Below are 19,224 nucleotides of genomic sequence, written 5' to 3'. Positions count from 1 at the left end.
ATAGAACACAGGGATTTGTGTATTTGTGTGTGTTTTTCCTGGGGGGAGGGGGTAAAAAAATGAATGTAATATTTCAATCATTTCCAAAGAACATGAGTTAATATTTCATAGCTACTTAATCCACTCATTCAGAAGCGGTAATGCAAATGTTCAAATATTTATGCTTCGGAGGCAAAACATGGCGCCCTGAATTATTGTATTGTACTCGCTTATGCCACTGACTTACGATTCATTTCAGATCAGGTAACCAGAAAATCACTGTATTCAGCAGGGGAGCACTAGCAACAAGGTCTTTATACTCACAATCCTTTCATTTTTATTCACATACAAGCCTCGTTTGCCTCCTTGAATGAAATTAAAATACCCACCAAAGTCAGTGATTAAGGAAGGGATTAGTATAAAAACTACCATGTATTTAATTGATCTGATTGCAATTTCCAATCTACATTATGTAACATCCTATTATTCTGAGGCATGAGTCCTTCAACATAATGTTTCCCACATCAATAACAAAGGTGTAGGTTGCATTTTCACCCCAGTCTTTAATGCTCCTGACAAGTGTTTGGAGAGGGCGAGTGAGGTCAGAGAGCAACGGCATTATTTGGAATGTTTTTCATTCATTTAGTGCCCTTCTTTCCACTCTATCTCCAGGCTGTCAAAGCAGAAAGTCTGGTTCAGACAAAAGTGTAAGACCCTTCAGAGTGAATTTCAGACTTGAGAAGAGGACATCATGCTTGACTCCAGAGAGGAATCTGTCTTGTTCCACACTGTCTTAGTTTCAAAGTGTGAAGAACAGGATACAAGGATGAGAGCCCACCACCTCCCACGTCCAACCCCTGGATACACCAACTCAACTGTTGTCTTCTTTACAGATACACTTCTCTTTCATGTCCACATTAGCCTAAACAAACCCTAGCAGCACTGAGGGTTAAAACCATGCCTTGATATCAAGTACCGCTGGATATGGAGGACTGAGAAGGACACATCACCTCTCTGGTATCCTCCCCAACAAAGCATCATCTCAATCTACTCATTAGAAAACATCGGGCCTCAGGCATTGAGAGGCACCAATCAAGCAACGAAGGGACCAATACTCTTCAAATGTCCAGGTCTTAAAAGACAGGGAACGACTGAAGCCCTGTCACAGACTGGAAGTTACAATGGAGACATGAGTACTAAATGCATTGTAGGATCCTGGCAAGGATCTTCTAAAAGAAAAGAGATATTACTGGAAAAACGATGAAATCCAAATAAACTCCGTACTTTAGCTAATAGGATTACACTAAGGCGAATGTCTTAATTTTGGTAAATGTTCTACGATTGTGTAAAATGTTAAATTAAGGAAAGGCAGAATGAAGGGTAGACAGGGCTTTGTGCTGTTTTCTCAACTCTTCTTTCAGACTTCGATCATTTCAAAATTTAAAAAAGTAACTGTCACAAACATAAAGCACACAAAACAACCCACCATATATTGTGATGAAGGAAAGAGATTTTAATTTAAAGAGATACTTGGGAAGTTTCAAACCCGTTCAGTAATTACCCATCCAGTAAATGTGGATTGCTCATTTAAAACCCTTCTGATGCAGAGTCAGAAGATGGCATAATATGATGGTTAATAACATAGACTTTAAGATCAGGTATATCTCAGTGTGAAGTCTCATTTTACCACTCGTTAGCTGTGTGTCTAATGACACATCACCTAATGTCTCTGAAACAATTTTCTCATATGTAAAACAGGGTCATGAATAGTACCAACCTCATAGGATTGTTAGGAAGATAATAAACCTAAGGTGCTTAGTCTGTGTCTAATGTATAGAAAGCACTTAATAAGTGGAAGCCACAAGTATTATCGCAGAAACTAACACTATTTACTCTATTCATTCCCAAAGTTAGAGCCTTTCTTTTCACTGAGAGACAGTACCAATTCCCCCATTCTTTTCACCTTGTCTAAATCTTTTCCATCCTCCAAGTGCCCATGTGACTTCAGCGCCCTCAAAAACCTCTGCAAGTTCTCAACTTCCAATCCTGCCTGTGATTCATGTACTGTGTAGCTGCCGTTCACTATCATTTTATGTGTAATAATCATATTCCATCAATTAGTCTGTAAGATTCTTCACAGTAAAGACCATATTGTTTCTTCCTTTATTTTCCTTGGCATCAATATTGAGTAGGCATTCAAAAAGGCAAGGAAGTTCACGATTATGCTATTTTTAAAGGTTTCTAGGGGAATATGGTGACACCACGGATTTAGTCCCTGGAAATTTAGAGGCCTGTCAAAACAGCACTTGAAGAAGTAAACATATCCTTAACATCTCTTTTAAAAAGAAATAAAAGTCTTTCAGAATCCTCTTCGCTCCACATGCAAACTAAATTAGTTTCTTCATTACTGTCTCTGGGGTCTACGTCATGTGTTTTTGTCTTGTAAAGAAGACACTTTAAAATAAAATCTCTCAGGGGCTTCCACACATTTCTTTGGCTTAAATCCATTCTCTTAGGAAATTTACCCAAAATTCTTCTTTTTTTTTTAAGTTTTTTTAATTATTCCCCAATACAATTTTTCTTTCTACTGCACAGCATGGTGACCCAGTTACACACACATGTACACATTCTATTTTCTCACATTATCATGCTCCATCATAAGTGACCAGACATAGCTCCCAGTGCTACACAGCAGAATCTCATTGCTAATCCATTCCAAAGGCAATAGTTTGCCTCTATTAACCCCAAGCTCCCCATCCATCCCACTCCTTCCCCCTCCCCACTGGCAATGACAAGTCTATTCTCCAGGTCCATGGTTTTCCCAAAATTCTCAATAACTTCCACATTCAGATATCATGGCCAAATACAATACCAGAAAGAACAACACATCATTTCTTTTAACAATTCCCTGAGACAGCATCGTGGTTTCTTAAGTGCTTTTAAGTGGATTATTTTAATTGATTCTCATAAAAACTCAGAGAGGCTGTCTAGGAAGCATTATTATTCCCAGTTTGCAGCTAAGACAACTGAGGCTCAGACTTGCCAAAAATCACACAATTAGTAAGCTGCAATTTAAGACTCTGTGCCATTCAACAAGCATTTATTGAGGGTCTCCCACAGGCTTCCCCACCCTGTGTCCTTCCACCTCACCCCCACCCCCCACCCCTGTCCCCATGCTTGCTCCTATCACAGCATTGTGCTTATAATGAAGGATTGCAATCATCTACTACTTGTCTGAATCCTCCCCTGGACCATAAGCTTCCTATAGGCAAGCATCTGCCCTAGTTGTATCCCTAGTACTTAGGACCCAAAAGGCACTTTATGGCCACTTATGGAATACATGCACAGAGATAACTCAAAAAATGATGGTGAAGAGTGTGTTAAAGGGGCTTAAATTAACTATTTGGGATAAATGCAGATTACATCATTCTTTTCCAGACCTTAGCATCTTGTAACCCAATTCTCCCCAGCCGACAGCAAGACTGTTGGGAGATTAATATGCTGCACTGCTGAGGAAAGAGAAAGCCTATTACTAAGACAAGTCAACAAGACCAGGTGGTCATGGGAGAAGCATGAGATGGAGCCTGTTATTCTACCTTCCCTTTACCTGGACAAGTTTCAATGCTGACCATGTCACATTCCCTCTCTTACTTCCTCCAAAGTAAAAGAGAGAAATGACAACCTTTGACTTAAAGTTACCTAACTAAAGGGAATTATAGCTTCTAAATGAAAGGAAGATCTGCTCATTATCTCTGGGATGGCAAATACTGATATGAACTCCCAAGGGCCATCCAGAAGTCAGACCCTGAAAGTCATCAAGGAGATAGTGGAAATCTATGCAAAATATGTGCCTTCCTGTCTCAGCTGGAGCATCCAAGGACCTACATTCTAAATCAACATTATTGCTCCTACCTTCTACATTGTAACATCTCCTTCTTTCAGTCCACAGCCATCTGGTTGCACACACTCCACCTTCAGAATCAGAACCACAAAATGTTTGCAGAACTTGTGGTTTTACAGAAAGTTGGCAGAGAGATTGTTCTCCATAGTGATGGTATCAATTTCCCCACGTGGGAAAAATGCCAGTTGCTAGTAACAATATCTGATGCTAAGCAACCAGAGTGGTTCCAGGAGGCAGTTGGTGTCTGAAAAGAGCACCAAACAGGAATCTGAAGATACAGTTCTGGCCTTGAATCTCCCCAACACTTCAGTGTGACCTCAGGTAAATCATTCTGTTTCCTGAATGCTGTTTTGTTTTTCACCTCTAAAGCAAGCATGGGCCCTTCGATATTCTCTGTGTGCTAAATTCTGCTCTGCTACTAACAACTTTCACTGAGGGTGGAAGGGGAGAGGGCACAGGATTAAGAACTCTTAACAACCACAGAGCTTCTCCTTCCAGAATAATTAATAGGGTGGCTTGTTTCTTATTTGTTTGTTTGTTTTTGTTCCCATTCCAGAAAAACTGGAAAACAAATAGAAGAGATTTAGGGGAGATAATCTGGGTCCACAATGATGGAAAATATGTATTAATTAACATCAAAGACATTGTCCACAGAAGGATAACGAATAAGATAAACCACCCATAACCACTAGTAAAACAAAAATCATAAAAGAGAAACGATATGAAGACATTTATGTTTAACCTGCTCTAAATAAAAATAATCAACAGATAGGTTCACTGTTTAGACCATCTGCATCTGATAAGAATAAGTCTAAATCCTGGTACCATCTGCTCAGTTGAAATTTAGTACTACATTAATATGCCAAATTACAATTATGATAGCAAGGACAGCAGCCTCATGGTATGGGATCTAAACAGCGACCACCCTGAATGGGATGAGAAACCAGAGCCAAATCGACTTGATTAGAAATTATTTTAGTGCTTTATGTTCACCCTGATTAAGCCCAAATAGAGGCATGCAACGGACAAAATCAAACAACCACACTTTCATAGTAGAAGAAACATCTGGGGAGGGGCCAAGAACACCCAAGAACCTAGGATTGATGAGAAAGGGCAATGAAAGGAGAGAATCAAAATGGAAATTCAGTATTTCCATCCATCTAAGGCTAGTCACAGGTATCCAGCCATCTGACCCACTATTAGTCACAGGGCATTTTTCAGCAGGCACAGGCTAGCCACAAAAACGTAGTTCAGTACAGAGATAGCCATTGCCAATATGACAAATCCTTAAACTTTTAAGATCACCTAAATCCCTTATTTACAAATGAGGAACCTGAGCCCCACAAGGTCAAGCATTTTTCCCAGATTAGTAAGAGGATAAATCTCCTTCCTCCCAGACCAGTGCTCATCTCAGGATGCCTCCCAGCAGCTAAAAGTACTTACATATATTTTCCCTCCCTTAAAAAAACAAACACACATACAAAAAAAAAAAAAAAAACAAAGTCATATGCCTTTTAAGCTACTCACCCTGATAGCTTTTCTCAATTTCCATTCTATCTTACTGTCCTACAAGCAAGTTTCTCTAAGATGGCATTTTTCTTCATCTTTCATCCTTTCATTTCATGAAATATGAGCTTTCTGTATTTCATATTATTTCTACATCACTACAGAAGAGCTATGCTCATGATTTTTTTTTTTTTTTTTTTTTAGCTTTTTGGCTTTTTGCCTTTTCTGGGGCCTCTCCTGCAGCATGTGGAGGTTCCCAGGCTAGGGGTCGAATCAGAGCTGTAGCTGCCAGTCTACACCATAGCCACAGCAACTCGGGATCCGAGCCATGTCTGCAACCCACAGCACAGCTCATGGCAACACCGAATCCTTAATCCACTGAGCAAGGGCAGGGATCAAACCCGCAACCTCATGGTTCCTAGTCGGATTCGTTAACCACTGCGCCACGACGGGAACTCCTATGCTTTTTAGGTAAGCATAACAAACAGCATGATATCTACCCTGTTTTGTTCTAGACATGCCAGAGTACCCCCTAATCCCATCAAATTCCTTTCAAAGTTCATGCCTTTGCACACGTGTTCCTTCTGCCTGGATGGCCTTTCCTCCATTCCAGACCATCCTCTCATCTCCAAAGACGCAACTCAAATGTTCTCTCTTCTTCAACGTTGTCCCTGACTTCATCTAAAAGGCAAAATTGATTTCTTCCTCTCCATTTGAGTTGTGCCAGAAATAGGAAAAAAACTCTGAAAACCTAGAAGTTACTCTTTTGAAATATATATTACATTTACAGGTGAAATCTCCATTTGTAAAGCTATCTCCCTTTCTTTACCAAGAAGAGGATTATCAAATCTCTTAAAATGTCTATCAATGGGGAAAGTAAGGACTTTGATCTGTATACTGTATATTGTACGCTGCCAGATGACCTCTCATAATTGGTTTCCTCCCCACCAGCATCTTCTTGGGGTGAAGATGGTATTTAAGGTGATGGGTTGGGCTATCACAGGAGTTACTCAGTTTTCTTGATCATCCCCCCGTGTATACAGAAGGTATACATACTATTAAACTTTTATTTGCTTTCCTCCTATTCATCTGTCTTTTATTAGAAGAGGGGTCTCAGCCAAGAACATAGAAAGGTAGAAGAAAAATTATGCTTCCTCCCTGCCCTTGGGAGAGGCCCAAACCCCCAAGAAAGGGGAAGCATAAGACTTTCATCAACCCAGAGGAGTAATAGATTGTTAAAAGGTTGAAATCACTGAATCGGTTTGTGCATAAAAATGAGATTATCACTCATGCAAAATGTGATCCCCCGCTAAAAGCACACGCTGAAAAGATTTTATTCCATCAACTGAGTGTGCTTCTGTACTTTCACGGGGTAGAAATTGAGCTGGGCTTTAGAGAAGCTAGCGTGTATATTTCCTGGCATTCATTCATTTATTGCTTATTAGACAGCTTTCAGCTTTCATCCAGAAGAGACAGAGTTAATGATATACGTCTGTTTTCATTAGAAGAGAAAAGAAAAGGCTGAGGTCTGTTTAGGGAGAGGTTGGTTTCTGACCCATCTCAGTAACTCTTTTTTTGTTTTTTTTTCTTAGAGATTTTTTTCATTTATTAAACATTTGAATACTATTTTTGATTGCAAATATAATTAATTCTGTATTCAATTTGATACACAATCTGTGATCATTTTCATATAAATTTATAAGCACAGAATAGGTACGTTTTTACTAGAGTCAGATCGCCTTACAAATCAAACCCTGGGGATTGACCCAAAATTTTTTGTTGTTGTTGTTTTTTTCGTTTTTATATTTATTAGTTTTTTAAACTTATTTCTTAAAGTTTTATTGAAATATAGTTGATTTACAATGTTGTGATAATATCTGCTATACAACAAAGTGACACAGTTACACATATACACATACCCATTCTTTTTCAGATTCTTTTCCCATATAAATTATTACCATATTGGATAGAGTTCCCTGTGCTACACAACAGGTCCCCATTTTTTATCATGGTAACTTTCACCTTTGGAAAAGGGAGGGATTCTGATGTATACAGTTTCTATACATGTTAATTTCTTTGCACAGTGCTTTAGTTTGCTAAATATTTTCCTGTAGACATCATGCCATTTGAGCTTTACCACAACCTGGTAAGTGGGTGGATTTATTTCTAATTTTTCGCAGGAAAGCTTGACTCAGTTGCATGCTCAGGCTCACAAAACTGGCAAGTAACACAAATAGGGTATAAGAATCATTTTAGCCTTCAGATTCCAAGTCCCAGATCTTCCATGGAATCGCTACTTGTCTTTGTGGTTTGAGTGAAACTGATTAAAAATGACTTCATTGGTTCAGCACCACGCATGTTACCTAAATACCTTGTGACCCTGTCATGGAGGAGGTATCCATGGTAAGTATGAGCTATCTGAGCAAGACAGACGGAATGAAAAAAAAAAAAAAGTGAGACTTTTATGTATCACATTTCTCACAAGAGAGTGAAATCCTGTCCTCTCTCTTGGGGAGTGAGGTTGGGGAGCGACAGCTTAAGAGATGGATGGCCACAGTTTCTACCAAAGAGGGAGGTCTGAGCAATTCACATCGACTTTTGAATCTGGAACATCCAAAGCAATATCAAAAGCAAAAATAACTCATTTCTTCCACATGACTGAGACTTGGCTATAATATTGGCACCTGTTTGGCATCAGACAACTGGGAATGCAAATGCTTCTCTACAGAAGCAACATATAATAATTGAAGATTATATTCTTTACAGTAGATCATTTCCAGAAAATATTACCATTCTGTTTTAATCCTTAAAGACTTTGGTCTAATAAATAATATGGTTTCCTAGATGCAAAGTAGATACTGCAGAGATTAAATGATGAGTACTAATTAACGTTGTTTTAATTCTTCCTCTTCTCCCACCCCTTCCCCAGGATTGACCACCAGGACAGGAAGGGATTTATCACAACCAGATAAAACCAGGCAGCACAATTCAAACACCTGGAAAATTCTGCCTTATCTTCCTAGGTAAGCTGGGTTCTTTTGATGTTCATTATCTGTCTTGTTTATGGAAGACCTAAAGGGTGTAAAACAAGAAAAGCCCACCTGGAACAATGGATTCCAGTCCTTTGAGGATGAGACTATGACAGACAGAACCTGAAGCCATCATCACTAAACTCTTTGTCTTCTACCACAAATAAAATAAAAAGGGGGTGATATGAGAAAAAGAAAAATGGACTATGAGGAAGGCCAACATGCAAACGTCACACATCTCTCTGCTTTCTTCTTTTTTTTTCTTTTCCAGGCTTAGAGAGAAAGCTCTGATAGGTAAACTCCCTGCTGGCTATAAAATTCAGCTGGAAATAGTTGACCTTGATGGTGGCAAGCCCTCCCATTGTCAATTTCGATGTAATAAGATAATGAATTTTAAATGTTGAATCCGTATTTTCCTGAGATCGAAGAAAAGTGACAAAGATCCCAACCTTCATCTCCATCCGTTCCTATAAGAACAACAAATCTGATGTTCTTAACTGATAGCACTTTCTTTTATTTAATGGTTAATACGGCTTTCTGTGTGAGACTGGAGACCCATTCGAGCTGGAAATAAAGCAGGAACCTGCAGAGCACTTAATCCAAGTTGAGAAGACACAGTTCTTCAATGATTGAAACACAACTGCTCTGCTTGAAACAAAGGTTCCATATTTTCAATGTGGCATGAAAAAAACAGCTACACAATCTCAGGGTCTACACATATCTATTCATGACAGCGGTGAGCAATGTGGAGCTCCTTTAAACAGGACCTCCTAAAGCTGCACTTTCCAAGACAGTAACCACTAGTCTCATGGGGCTACTGAGCACTTGAAATATGGCAAGTGTGGCTCAAGAACCTGAATTTTATATTTTATTTGGTTGTAATGATTTTTTTTTTTTTTTTTTGTCTTTTCTAGGGCCGCTCCCACGGCACATGGAGGTTCCCAGGCTAGAGGTCTAATAGGAGCTGTAGCTGCCGGCCTACACCAGAGCCACAGCAATGTGGGATCTGAGCCGTGTCTGCGACCTACACCACCGCTCACGACAATGCCAGATCTTAACCCTCTGAGCAAGGGCAGGGATCGAACCTGAAACCTCATGGTTCCTAGTCGGATGCATTAACCACTGCGCCACAACCGGAACTCCTGGTTGTAATAATTTTAAATGTAAAAACTGAAGCAATGAAAAATATTCAGAAATAAACTGAAATGATATTTTTGATATATTGAGTTATATAAAATATTTTACTCAAATTACTTTTACTCTTTAATGTTTGTCATTTGGCTATTAGAAAATTTCAAATTACATATATGGCTCACTCAATGTTTCTGTTGAAGAGTATTGCTCTAAAGACTGAAGAATTAGGGATAGATTCTACCTTACACCTCAGGGAGGAATATACTTTAGAGCCTATCAAAAGGTAATTATTTGCCAGAAAAAAAAGGACATGTGGTGTGGACGTCCAGACACATGGTCACATACCGTATGAAGGATGAGAGCCCAAGTTCTCGAAATCCATGGTTCAGGTCTGAATCCCAGCTCTGCTTTTGACTAGTTTTAAGACCTGGGCAACTTGCTAAGCTCCTTTGAGCCCATAGCTCTGAGTGTTCAATCAGTGGCTCTGATATATTAGCTAGTAAGTGCTCAAAATATATTAGCTATTACTATTGCTGTTATTATTAACAGAAGGTTTGCTATTTAAATGATACTGGGAGATCATCTGAACTTCAAACATGAATTTCAGAAAAATTGTGGTCTTATGGACTACATGTAGAAATTTAACAGAATGGTTTATTATTTGGCAAACCATTAAGTATCAAGAATATTCAAGGCTTGAGACTAGCTCCCTCTTTTTTTTTTTTTTAAAGGCCATACCTGTAGCATATAGGCTAGGGGTCAAATTGGAGCTACAGCTTCCAGCATGCCGACATACACCACAGTCACGGCAACACCAGATCCAAGCCACATCTGCCATCTACACCACAGCTCCTTACAGATCCTTAATCCACTAAGTAAGGCCAGGGATCAAACCTGCATCTCATGGATACTAGCCTGATTCCGTACTGCTGAGCCACAGTGGAAACCTCCTAAGAATAGCTCCCTCTTCTTAATAAAGAGTTAGTGATATACATGGAGATACAGTTGGAAACCTTTATCTTTGTGTGGTGCTTCCATTTCTGGAAGCTTCTTGAAACCAGTAGGGAGCAAAGGCACAGCAGAAGTTGTGGAGGGACTTTGCCGACCTCGTAGTGCAGCCTAATGCTAATCTTATCAACAGTACCCATGGATCGTGATTTATATATGAATTTGCCTATTTGCCTATCAGTCTCTGTTCCCCACTAGAACTTAAGCTTCATGAGAGCAGAAAATGTGCTCACTCTGAATCCCTAACCTTTATAACATACTTGGTAGATAGTGGGTGCTCAATAAATATTTTTCAAATAAATGAATGAAGAAAAAGACTCCATAAACCATACAGCTGAAAGGAAGAAATTCATGACAATGGGCCCAGAAAAGTGTACCCCAAATAATAAAGTCGGATATCACAAAGCATTACATAAGCATCAAACAACAGTGATATAATTTAGGCGACACTAAATCAGCATGGAAAACAGAAGCAAGACACTGATAAGAATGAATTGTAGTTCCTGGAGTTCCCGTCGTGGCTCAGTGGTTAATGAATCCGACTAGGAACCAAGAGGTTGTGGGTTTGGTCCCTGCCCTTGCTCAGTGGGTTAATGATCCTGCGTTGCCGTGAGCTGTGGTGTAGGTTGCAGACGCAGCTCAGATCCCGAGTTGCTGTGGCTCTGGTGTAGGCTGGATGCTACAGCTCCAATTCAACCCCTAGCCTGGGAACCTCCATATGCCGCGTGTGCAGCCCTAGAAAAGGCAAAAAGACAAAATAAAAAATAAAAAGTAAATAAATAAATAAAGAATGAATGAATTGTGGTTACTAAGTGCTTACAAGCCTCTTTACCACCGAAGATAAAGTCCAGGAGCACAGCACATCACATAAGGCCATTCACCATCTGCTCTCTATTTAGCTCCTATACAGGGCGTTTGCCCTCTGCCCTCACATTCCAGCCATGGGGTTCAGGAAACAAGCCATGATCAACCTCATTTCCATGCCTCAGCATCTGCTTGTCCTTCTGCCCGTTATGCTATTCCTTGTACTGTCTGCTTAAAAAGTCCTCATTCTTTATGACTTTGCTTAAGAATTGCCACCTCAGGGAAGACACCTCTGATCCTTCCACACAGAATTAAGTACTTCCTCTTCTCTTTAATCCCAATAAGGATCACTTCTATACCGTAAGTGCATATATACTCATACATAACACACCTCTTAAGTTACATATAAAGTCTGGCTGCATACATCAAACCAAAGATTTGTACCTTACATGACAGGCATTGCGAAAGAAGAAAAGGAAAGAAAAAAAAATGCCTAATTACACCTTTCATTTTAGATCGTATCTTTGAAATACAGTTCCTACATTCAATATTTTTAAACGGTGATTATTTTCCATCCTAACTGAAAAAACTCACTCAGCTGCCTTAAATCCAATGATATCCACTTGAGGCTAAAGACTTGCCTCTTTGAGCATGCTAAAGGTTTCCATCTTTGTCTCAATTATATTAAGTTTATGAGATGTGTGCATCTTATCACCAGTAACAGCATTCTCACTTTCTAGTCTCTACCTACTCATTTCTATAAGATAATAAGGGCAAGTCAATAAAATATTCAAATAATTATTCAAACTCTTTCATGCAGGCAAAGATGATAATGCAGCTGAAAGAGAATTCCCAGATGCACTCCCTTGAAATAACATTCACCCTTGCAGCCCAAAAACATGGAATAGTGCAGTGCACTGGTAGTTAATAGGTGCTTAATAAATCTGTGTTGGTGACTGACAGATTTGGTAGGCAAATGACACAAAACATTGGAAATTCCTCACCCCTTTTAATCAGCCATTGCATAGACTCAGAGAAACGTACCATCCATAAGCCACTATGTACGTTTTGTGGGTAAAAGCGATGAGTTTTATAAACCAGATTGAAATCCCACTGCTGGTGCCTCCTAGGTTTGGGATCTTGGACTTATTTTCCAAGTCTTGGCTTCAATTTTTCTTCCAAAATGAGGTTAACAGAGTTGTTATGAAGTTGAAATAACTTAATTCTTAGAGCTTTCAATACCCACACAGATGAATCCTCCCAATTCCTCTGCTCCAATAGTCACATCTTCCACCCTCGCTCGGTCATCCTCTTTCATGGCCATTACTTGAATTGTGTCATTATTAATTGCTTGACCCTCTGTAAGTTCAATTTCAAACATCTCACCATCTCCTCCTGGCCTTGCAGCTCATTTTCACCAATACTAGACTCTGATAACCTTTTAATCCATAGGGACTTTCAATCCATTGATCCTATAATTTTTATTGTCCTTCAACTTTTGCATGTCCTTATTACATTTCTTACCCAACTTAAATTTCAATAGCCAATCATCTTAATAACTCTTTTGTGTACATCTTCAACTCTTCTGCAGTCACTTTGCAAAACCTCACTTGCTCGTTAAGATCAAATCTGGGCCTGCTCCCCACCTGCATCCATGCAGCTGGACCTAGCTAGAGAAAAATGTACAGCCAAGTGACCTCACTTCTTAAATTTTTGTTGTTGTTGTTGTTGCCTTTTAGGGCTGCACCTGCAACATATGGAAGTTCCCAGGCTAGGGGCCTAACTGGAGCTACAGTTGCTGGCCCACACCACAGCCACAGCAACCCGGGATCTGAGCCACATCTGCAACCTACACCACAGCTCATGGGAACACCAGATCCCCAACCCACTGAGTGAGGCCAGGGATTGAACCCGCATCCTCCTGGATATTAGTCGGGTTCGTTTCCACTGCACCATGACGGGAACTCCAATCTCACTTTGAATTCCTGGCCACTGGCTTCAGGTGGGTCCTTTAGTGCTGCCAATCATTAATACATTTTTTTCCATTTTTTTTTATTACTCAAATGAATTTATCACATCTGTAGTTGTATAACGATCATCACAATCCAATTTCACAGGATTTCCATCCCACAGCCCAGGCACATCCCCTCACCCCCCAAACTGTCTCCTCCGGAGTCCATAAGTTTTTCAATGTCTGTGAGTCAGCATCTGTTCTGCAAAGAAGTTCAGTCTGTCCTTTTTTCAGATTCCACATGTCAGGGAAAGCATTTGATGTTGGTGTCTCATTGCATGGCTGACTTGACTTAGCCGATCATTAATATCTTTTCTGGCCCTAGTTCATTCACTCTCTGCAGCGCTAAGGAACTATTTAAACCTCTCTCTTTCCTTTCCTATCCTCAGCCTTCCGGTATCTTACTTTACTGAGCAAATAGAAGCAATCCAAAGGAAACATCAACAACAAGCTCCCACCAAAGCATACCAACCATGCCTATACCCATATATTCTATTACTATTTACCATATATACACATATGCATATATGTGATAGTAGACACATATCCTATTACTGGACTTATTACATATCTATTCCATATTCAAACATCCCGTTACTATGAATGAAACAACAAGGCTCAGAACAAAGAACAAACTCTAAGTGCATTTAATTCCACTCCTAACGTATCCAAGAATACCACTTGGGTCTCCGGTCTTGTTGACTCTTCCCTAACCCCAGGGTCCTTCCTACCAGCACACAAAAATGCTATTTCTTTTACCATCGTTTTTAAAAAAAATTCGTCCCAACACAATTGAACAAAGCAAAACAAACAAGCAAAAAATCTGCTACTAATCTCCCTTTTTATTCTACTCACCTAATTCCTAGAGTTGACTATAGAGAAAAGATCCATACTCTATGAACACACGAAGATCACGTATCAGTTAAAAAGCATTTGCAGTCTTATGACTCAGACAGACTTGAACAGAGTCTGAATCTTGATTGTATTATCCACTAGCTGGGAACTTGGGGAAGGAACTCCCAAATTCTCCATTTTCCCAGGTGTAAGATGGGAAAAATGATCCTCCCCTACTACGGCTTTTCTGGAAAGAGAACACGGTAACAACTACAGAGCACTTACCATAATGTGTGCCATGTGATGTGCACTCAATTAATGGCATCTATAATTTCAGAAAAAAATAAACAGTTAAATGAAGAAAAACCAAAAACAAAAGGGGAAAAGCAAAAGGCTATCCTTCCTCATACCTAGGATTTTAGGATTTTCATCAAGATTCAGAAAGAGAAGGCATTGTGACGCTCAATTGGTTTTAATACCGAGAACCAATTTTTCTTTTTAGTTTTCGTTTGTACCCTTGCTGTTATATACGTCTAGATTTCTAAGGTAATAGAACGCTGCCAGTAACATGAAGCAGTTACACCAAGGCATCATATTCTTAAGGAACTCTCCTGGAATTAAAGACTGAGCTAGTAAAAGAAAAGCTCCTTTTCAGTGTACTAGATGATGCAGATGGAATGTCAGGTTAGTCATAGGTTCGTGCTTCAATGTGCCTTTTATATGGAGAACAGGAATGCCTGTCAGAGCATCTAGATTCATCTTGCATCAGCCTATCTCACTTAGCTCTGGTTTGCTACAGATTCAAGAACCAGAACTTGCAGATATGCCTTTGTATTTTTATTTTGAAAGGCATATGCTTGTTAATTAATTTATTTAGCTTAGGTATTTGGTGGAGTGGATGAAGAAGACAAGAATAAATTTTTTCCTACTCCATTTAAATTGTTTTTGACATCTTTCTGTACTATGAAATCTTGCGCCTTTTCATATCTGTGGTACCTTAGAAATCAAATTCTTAAAAATAATGCTGTGTAGGAGTTTCTGGGAGAAGAGATTGTATCCCATAAGTTTTGTGTGGGTAACTGAGGACAGATTTGCAGATTTCAGTCCAATCTGGTTTAATTTTTTTCAAGCTGTATCAAGGGAAACTTGTGTTCATGAAGGCTTGAAATTTAAAGGGAAGAGAGAAGGGAAATCAGCTCTGCCCAGCACCTCTGCCACCCCACCCCCTGCTGGACACTGCATGTGGGCTTCTCACTTAATCTTGGGAGTCTGTTCCTTTAAAGAGATGCTTTCGGCAATTCCAAAAAGACAGGACCGCCATCTGGTATTGCCGTGGTGTTGCCTGAAAGCTGAGAGTGCCAGGACTGGGGTCAAGGCCATTGGAATGTGAATTGTGCTGGTGGCGATTATGAGCTCACAGGGCAGTAACTTGGGTCTCTGGGGTAGAGAGAATTATATTAAAGTTCAGCCCCATCAACCACCCTTGATCTCCATTAATTCACCCTCACCTTCATTCCTGGCATGAGTGCAGGAACTCTGCTCAAACTTAATGCTACCATGTTCTGTCCATACAGCAGTTCTGAAGCAGCCACCAAGAGTGACCTTGAGTAAGTTAAAACCTCTCTAAGCCTGAGTTTCTTACTGTAGAGTTTTCATGAGGATTAAAGGAGAAGCACTTGACCTGATACCTGACAGGGAGTTCAGGCATAGAAGATAGCTATGGCTATGGTTAGCATCTCAGAATTTATATATATGCCACTGCATACCTATATTTTATTTCTGTCTGCTCAGGGGGACTTCCGTAGCAAATTAAGACAGCAATTATTTGATTACATTGCATCTGGTTGTTTGGAAGAAAACTTGTTTTCCCATAAAAGGAAGCAAATTACCAAGGCAAATCACAGACTATAAACAATATGAAAATATAGCTATGATAAAAAGAAAGTGTTCCTGCTGTCTTTATACAGAAGATTATTGCTGGTATGAGGGATTATTTGCAAACACCCTCAAAATAGATTTTTTTGTTTACAATTAATTCTTCATGTTAGGACAGAAAGCACCATCTCCACCAGAGATTTTACCACAGTCCCTTAAGCTCTTTAGAGGAAATGTACATTAATAAAATAATAGACTAACCTCAGGCTTTTTGCACAATATAGAAAGTAATTCCAGACCTCTAGGTGAAAGCATCCAAGTCCACAGTAATGACGATTTTCCATGCTTTCTTTCAACTGCTATGGTCTATGTTGTTACAAAAATATGTAAAGTGGATAATTAAGGTAACTTTATAAGAGCCCCAAAGCAGAGGTGAATTAATTCGCTTTTACTCTTTTTCTACATTGCCTTTCCCAGCCCATCCTTCATTTAGACTTGTCCTGAGAACTAAACGTAAGTCAATGCAAATGTTAAAAGCAGAAAGGACGACACAGCTAAGAACCTGACCGAAAATGTAAAAAGCTAATCTTTCCAAAGACCGAAATTCACCGTATGTTTGGACTGTCTGGATTAGAGTTTTCAAAGAGCTACGCTGAGCCCCAGATTTCCTGAAATCATCCCAAGGGCCACCACAAAAAAAAAAAAAAAAAAAAAAAAAAAAAGGGAAGAAAGGGGACTTGGAAAGACCATCTTATACCCAATTCCCACATCACCCAAACACTGTCTCTTTAAAAGATTCTGTGTGGGGGCTTCTACCAAGACCTGCACTTAAAGCCTGGAGGCTCAGAGAGGAAACCGAATCCTCGAGAAAGCCTGAGATGCCCCTACCTCCCAGGATGCTCTGATTTTATAAATCAGGCTGGTACTTTTCCTAGCGTAAAAGATAAGCGTCATGCTCCCATCCAGCATTGCAGTTTACGGGGCTTCAATAAGGGATTTGCTGTTATCTATCTAGCCGGTACCTTCACACCCTACGTGCAAGATCACGACACCAGTAGAGGAGATCAAAAGAGACCCGACATAACTTTGATTCTACGCTGCTCAGTCTGACATAATGATACTGCTGGTGCTGCGGTCCCACTGAAGCCCATCTTCTCTGGACCACCGGCACCCGACATGCTCTGACAATGTTCTAAATGAGCGGATTCAAGCTCTCTCTTCTCGGGTGCAGGTACCTCTCCTTAAGATGTTCACTCAAGTGAAGATAAAATCCACCTGAATAGCAGACATGCAATCAAGCAACACAGTCCCTCTACAGATGCCATACTGTTTGCTACTCAGTGTCCTAAAAGTTCCACGAGATCTGTTATACAACTGAGGCACCTAAGGGTGCGAGAGGGTGAGTGACGTAGCAGAACCAGTTTCCCCACTTCCGTCCACATCTTTTACCCTCTCTTTCAGGGTTTTATTTGCCCTTCTCTGTGTCTCCCATTTGTTTCTAGTACTCTGGCCAGAGAGAAGATATATATTATAGGATATAATATTTATGTGTGTACCTATACATGTATGCATACACATATGTAGGTATATTTGTGTGTGTGTATATAATATATAGAGATATAATCAGCTGCCTTCACACTAATAGGAAATCCCACTATTATTATTATTTTTTTTTTTTTTGTCTTTTTGCTATTTCTTGGGCCGCTCCTGCGGCATATGGAGGTTCCCAGGCTAGGGGTCGAATCGGAGCTGTAGCCACCGGCCTACGCCAGAGCCACAGCACTGCGGGATCCGAGCCGTGTCTGTGATCTACACCACAGCTCACGGCAACGCCGGGTCGTTAACCCACTGAGCAAGGGCAGGGACCGAACCCGCAACCTCATGGTTCCTAGTCGGATTCGTTAACCACTGTGCCACAACGGGAACTCTGGAAATCCCACTATTATAATTTTAGTGGGGTAGAGAGGATGGAGAAAAAAATAACCTATGGAGGGCCTACTATGCACCGGGCACTGACCTAGATGCTACGGATACACGTGAACAGGACAGAGGTCCTAGCTCCTGCCCCCATGAAGCGTACAGTGTAGAGAGAGAAAAAATAAACAAGTAAATTGAGCAAATATTTATACATGAACAGTGCTAGGATGGAAACATAGTGATGAACAGAGAACGAGGAGAAGACACTGGGGAATTCTGCTGGGATGGTGACAGAGGGCCTTTCCTAGGAACACCCATTAAAGCCTGACCCAGAGAGGTGAGGGGGAGGAAGAGTTCCCAAGGGCAGTGACTTGAGGTGAGAAACAGGCCAGGCTACTGTCAGAACTGTCAAAGGGCCGTGCGACAGCACCGAGGAGGGACCAGGGCCTTCAGAAGGGGGCGAGGGGTGAGCACACCAAGGGGACCCTGGGGACGTGCCAGGGGCTACATCTTTCCTTTCTCCAAGGTCCTGAAGCGTGTGCAGCCCTCGTCCAGAAAGACACGCAGAGATGAAGCTTTTGCTTTGAGAGTGGGCAAGATCAGCTCAGCAGATCTGTACTCTTTCAGTTTCTTCTTCCAAGTCCAAACACATCTATTTGTAAGACAAACAGAAAGAGCCTAGAGAAGTGACTGAATATGAATGAGACAGGCAAATGAGACGACATGGCCTTGGCTTAATTCTCACAACGCGGCCATGAGAGAAGCCTGGTGTTCCCCATTTATCAGACAAGTCCTCCTAAGTGTGAAGCAACCAGATCTTTCAAAACAAATAAACATTTACATGCCTGAGCATCCAGTGGCCTGGAAAGGGCCTAGAAAAGTTTGAACGTATCATGCACTCTATCGTTAGTCATTACTGCTCCAGGTCTCAGGAGCATCTATCCAGAAAAGCCAAGCAACCCTGCCGTTGTCCAAGGCATGCTTTTCTTCTACTAGTAGGAACGAATAGCATGCTCTTTCACCGCAGTTCAGCACCATGTACAACTCCACACAGGTATCCCTCTGTTTAAAGAGAAAAAAAATTCACCTAGATGGCGAGAAAGCAACCTAATGAACACAGAATCCTGTTTTCCATTTGTGCGGCAGGGTAAATTTGCAGGCATGTGCCCATAGGAAAGTTTCTCCACCTGACACAACTGAATGCTTAACTGTGCAAGAAAATGAGC

The 19,224-nt window shown here is 40.5% G+C and overlaps 1 protein-coding gene and 1 long non-coding RNA gene across 7 annotated transcripts in view; one reads left to right on the top strand and one right to left on the bottom strand.

Annotated features, from left to right (window-relative positions):
• Positions 1-19,224, bottom strand: part of KCTD16 (potassium channel tetramerization domain containing 16) — a 288,129-nt gene that overhangs the window by 254,263 nt on the left and 14,642 nt on the right. The window lies entirely within an intron of this gene.
• Positions 3,324-17,697, top strand: LOC110259529. Its single transcript, XR_002341968.1, has 3 exons — positions 3,324-4,201; positions 8,316-8,409; positions 16,559-17,697. It is a non-coding gene; the product is annotated as an uncharacterized LOC110259529 (long non-coding RNA).

The sequence above is a fragment of the Sus scrofa genome, chromosome 2 (assembly GCF_000003025.6).
Source record: "Sus scrofa isolate TJ Tabasco breed Duroc chromosome 2, Sscrofa11.1, whole genome shotgun sequence".
NCBI lineage: Eukaryota > Metazoa > Chordata > Mammalia > Artiodactyla > Suidae > Sus > Sus scrofa.
The sequence above is the reverse complement of the archived record's forward strand: the minus strand, read 5'-3'. Positions and strand labels throughout refer to the sequence as shown.